Genomic DNA, 4,676 nt, shown 5'->3' with positions numbered 1-4,676 from the left:
GACCTGGTGCTTAATGCGAAAAGGGGACCACCGTTTGAGCCTTTGGCCACGGTTTCCCTCCGCCTCCTTATGATGAAGACGACCTTTCTTCTCGCAATCACGTCAGCTCGCAGGGTGAGCGAGCTTGAGGCAGTTATGGCAACGCCGCCCTGCGCTGTTTTTCCAAGGAGGCGGTAACCATACGGCTGCATCCAGCCTTTGTTCCTAAAGTTTCTTTCTGAGTTTCATACTAACGAACCTATTGTTTACCCTTGTTTATCCAAAGCCTCATAACTCTAACAAAGAGGTGCGCCTACACCTCCTGGACGTGAGCAGGCGCTAGCTTTCTATATGGACAGGACCAAGTCCTTCCGGAGAACGGATAGGCTCCTAGTCTCTATCGCTCCCAAATCAAAAGGAGAATGTCTCTCTTCGCAGAGAATCTCTAAGCACATCGTATCTTGCATAAAAATGTGCTACAAACTCAAAAAGACTCCTTTACTGGCCACGCCCAGGGCTCATTCCACTAGGGCGGTGGCAGCATCAACAGCCTTTTTTCAAGGGCGTTGCGCTAAAAGACATTTGCAGAGTGGCGACCTGGTCATCCTGTGACACCTTCGCCAAACATTACGCCCTTCACAGGGTATTCCAAGAGGATACCCGTCTCTTGGCAGCGGTCCTCTCGGGGACAAGCTGCACATAATCCGATTACCCACCTCCTATCTTGGGTTACTGCTGGGTAGTCACCTAATGTGGAGCACCCACGGGGACACTCGAAGAAGAAAGAAAGGTTACTCACCGTAGTAACGGTGGTTCTTCGAGATGTGTCCCCGTGGGTGCTCCACTACCCGCCCATCCTCCCCGCTCTGGATCTCTGTTTAGTGTTTTGCAGGAGCATCCGAGGCGGTTGGTCAAGGAACTGGCGGGGACCGGATCGCGCACATGGCCGGGAGCGCGCGGGGGAGCGGCGCGCACCGGCGCATGCGCGGTCCGGCAGAAACTGCTTGGAAGGTCCGATCTGCGGCGCCGGGCGAGCCCGACACCTAATGTGGAGCACCCACGGGGACACATCTCGAAGAACCACTGTTACTACGGTGAGTAACCTTTCTATCCTGTGTTCCCAGAGTTATGTCTGCTCTCCAGTCGTGGCCAGGAGTGCTGGAGCAGGAGGTGCAGGGGACTGTGGCTCCATCACTTCTTACCTGCATTAAGGGTGAGTGGTGGTGGGAGAGGGAGGACACAGAGAAGGGTGAGCAGTGGTGGGCAAGAAGCAGAGTGAGGCTGGGAGTCTCTAGGGAGAGCCTTTGCAGGAAGGGGCAGCGGTGGAGCCATGGTTCGGTCACCAGCATTCCCCTGCCCTCTAACGAGCTTCTGGCATTCTGATTACAAGTCAAAGGTGCAGTGCAGCTCGTGCACCCCGCCCCTAGTGTCTGCTGCATCCTGCACTCACTGTCAGCGTTGCACAGTTTCCAAGGAGCATGGGGCAGTGCCGTAGTGGTGTGGCCTGATAGGTGCATGAGCTTCCTAGCTCAAGCTGCTCTCAAGCTGCGCCACTCTAGGGGGAAAAGGCGACCAGCCCACACTCACTGGAAGTAGTGCGGCACTTTTGCAGGAGAAGGCTGGTGGGGGCGGAGCACAGGAGGGGCAGAGCAGAGAGGAGGAGTGTGGGGCATAGGCAGAGGTAGGGATGTGGTGGTCTGTGATAGTCACTCACTTTCTTTTCCTTTCGTAAAGCATTCAGCTGTCCTCATCTTGACAGCTTTTCTATTTGCTCAAGCAAAAACTTCAGTGAATGTAAAGGGTTATGGGATACTTAGCACAAGGGAGCAGGGTCACCTAAAACACATAGGTCAATTTAGACAACATAACTGTTCTCCAATTACTATTTGTCCTTAATGCTGTTTATATCTAATGCATACTAGTGTGTATATGGTGCTAATAATGTATGTTCATGTGATACAGGCTAGCCTACATATATTAGTGGAAAGGGTCAGACTTAGGAGAGAAAAGACAAAAGGATCTGTGCCCGCCACAGCAGAAGCCCAGATGGGACATGAAGTAGAACCCCGGATTCCTGAGCCTCACCATGCTTTTGCTGGCAGTAAATATCTGTGAAACCCACTGGAAAGCTGTGAGTCATCCCCCCTCTAGCACTGGTCCGCAAAGGGTGGGTCTACACGAGCAACTACATTCAAAACTAGGATCGGAAGACCGAGTTCTTGCGAAAGAAGCCATGGAGCGTTTACACTGACGCAGCGCTCTTTCGAAATTAACTTCGAAAGAACCCTGCCCCCTGTTAGGCCTTCGCTCCCGGGATGGGAAAAGCACCCTCCTTCAAAAGACAATTTCGAAAGAGAGCAAGTGTAGATGCTCCGCAGCCTGCTCTCTCGAAAGAAAGGGTCCTCCATGGCTGCGATCAGCTGGCAGGCAGCGGTGCTGCTCACAGCACAAGCGGAGCTCTATGGCTCCAGCGTCCCGCCGCCTCCTAGCACGCAGGCTCCCAGAAGCCCTCAGGCAGGAAGCTGAGAGCCTGCAGGCAGCAGGGAGCCCACGTTGCTGACCACACAGCTCCCAGCCACAATGCCCTGGGGGAAGCTGCAGCACCTCCAGCACCATGGCCAACAGCTGGGACTCCCGCCCACTCCAGGGGCCGTCCAGGGACCAGGGAAAGTCCCCCCAGGACAGGAGCCAGTCCCCCAAATGTTGGGCCCCCTCCTAGACAGAGGCTGAGCTGCAGGACCTCTTCGCCCTGTGGGAAGACGAGGAGGTCCTGCAGCAGATGGGGGTCTGGCACCAAAATGCGCCTGCTTTTGAGTGCCTGGCCAAGGGCCTCACCGGCCAGGGTCACCTGACATGGACCCCAGACCAAGTGAGGTTCAAGGTCAAGGAGCTCCAGCAGGCGTACTGCCGGGCTTGGGACATGGCTGGGTGGTCAGGGGCAGCGCCACCAGCTGCCCCTGTTATCGAGAACTGGACTGCCTCCTTGGGCCCAAGGAGGTGGGACCCCTGGCTGTGTACCTGGACACCGCCGACCCCCTCACTGAGCCAGAGGAGGCAGGGATGGGGACCGAGGGGAAGGACCGGCCCAGACCACCAGCCACCCGCAGGTGCTCCCCAAGGATCCAGGACACCAGGAATGATGAGGGCTTGAGTGAGGGGGCCCTTGTCATCGACGTCCCCTTGGGCCCATCCAGCCCTGCCCCCTCCGACCATGCCTCACCCGAGTTCCTGGAGGGACCCGCAGTTATGTACCATGCATGCTGGTGGCCGCAGGGCAGGGGGAGGGGGCATGCAGTCCTGCCCAGGGTGGCTGCAGCACACCCGCAGGGACATCACCAACAGGGCACGGGCAGGCCAGGTGGCCCTGCCACCCCAGCCTCACAGGGCTGACATGTGGCACTGGACCGTACCACAGGCCACCAGGCTGCGGAGGCACCAAGGGAGCCTGAGGGGAGCCAGAGCTCCCACAACCCAGACCAGGAACCCCGGATGCGATCCCTGCAGGACCGCTGGGGCGGGATGGGGGGGTGGGTTCAGGGGGTCCCTCACCAGGACTAATGGCCTGTTCCTCTCCCCTTTTTTCTCTATGGCTCCAGCAACCAGCAGCCGGACCAGCCCAGTGACAGGCCTGGGGAGCCCCACCACAGAGGATGAGGGGGAGTGGCCCAGGCCTCGGTCTGGGACAGTGCGGGGCCACTGCCGGTCCCTCCACCAGCACCACCAGGCCGGAGAGGAGGAGGCAGGGGACATGGCCCACGCAGCCACCCTCAGGGAGCTGACGGGTGTCGTGCGGGAGTGGCTTGCCATGGAGTGGCAGGCATGGGACTGGGTGGGGTCCAACTTGGACGCCCTCACCCAGGCTGTGGTCGGCCACCTGGCCCCTGCCGCTGCTCCATCACGGGTCACTCCCCCACCCACACCCCGCGTCGCCCCCCCACCATCCTCCATGCCCCCCTCGCCCGTGCACCCCCCCCAGCGGTTTCCCCCCCAGCCCCAATCCCACAGCCCCCTGCCCCCCCACACTGCCCCCCCAAGGAGGCTGACCTGGAGGCCCTGCTCTCTCCCCACGTCTCCCTGGCCAGCCTCATCCGCCTGGCCCACAGCCGGCTGGCCAGGTGGAGGCTGAGCCCCGCCCCCCCTGGTGCCGAACCTGGCACAGGTGTGGGGACCGCGCCTGAGCCACATGCCTACACCCTGTGCCACCGGTCCTGGACCAGCCCCAGCGGGTCCCCCGGCCCCAGGGAGGAAGGGGCAGGCATGGGCAATGGGGCGCCTGGCCATCAAGCCCCCTGGAGGGGGTGAGGCCCCCCCACTCGAGCCTCCCCCGCCCACCCTCCCCTCTCCCATGTAAATTGTTCTCCCCATTCACCTTCCCCCCTCCCATGTAAATAGTTCCCCCCCACACGTATATAGTTCTCCCTGTTCACCCTCCCCCCCACATGTGTATATAGTCCCCCCTGAATAATGAGGGGCACAGTTTTTCCTTATAAACAGTTAATTTTTATGGTTTACCCTGTGTCCCCCCATGCATGGGTGCGGGTGGGGGGAGTGTGTGTGCAGGGTGCGGGTGGGGGGACCAGTGTGCAGGGGGGGTTACCGTGGTCCCCACTCAAAGGCCTGGCGCAGGGCCTCCCTTACATACACCCCGTCCTGCTGGCCTGGTGGCATGGGGTGGCCGGGGGCTATTTGTACTCGCG

General features: G+C 59.8%; 1 long non-coding RNA gene across 1 annotated transcript; it reads left to right on the top strand.

The window, feature by feature from the left end:
* The first annotated feature begins 1,083 nt into the window (after positions 1 to 1,083).
* LOC142013153 (uncharacterized) lies at positions 1,084 to 4,284 on the top strand. Its single transcript, XR_012645563.1, has 3 exons — positions 1,084 to 1,192; positions 1,942 to 2,110; positions 3,576 to 4,284. It is a non-coding gene; the product is annotated as an uncharacterized LOC142013153 (long non-coding RNA).
* Positions 4,285 to 4,676: the final 392 nt, after the last annotated feature.

Source organism: Carettochelys insculpta, chromosome 5 (assembly GCF_033958435.1).
Source record: "Carettochelys insculpta isolate YL-2023 chromosome 5, ASM3395843v1, whole genome shotgun sequence".
NCBI classification, from domain to species: Eukaryota; Metazoa; Chordata; order Testudines; family Carettochelyidae; genus Carettochelys; species Carettochelys insculpta.
The sequence above is the reverse complement of the archived record's forward strand: the minus strand, read 5'-3'. Positions and strand labels throughout refer to the sequence as shown.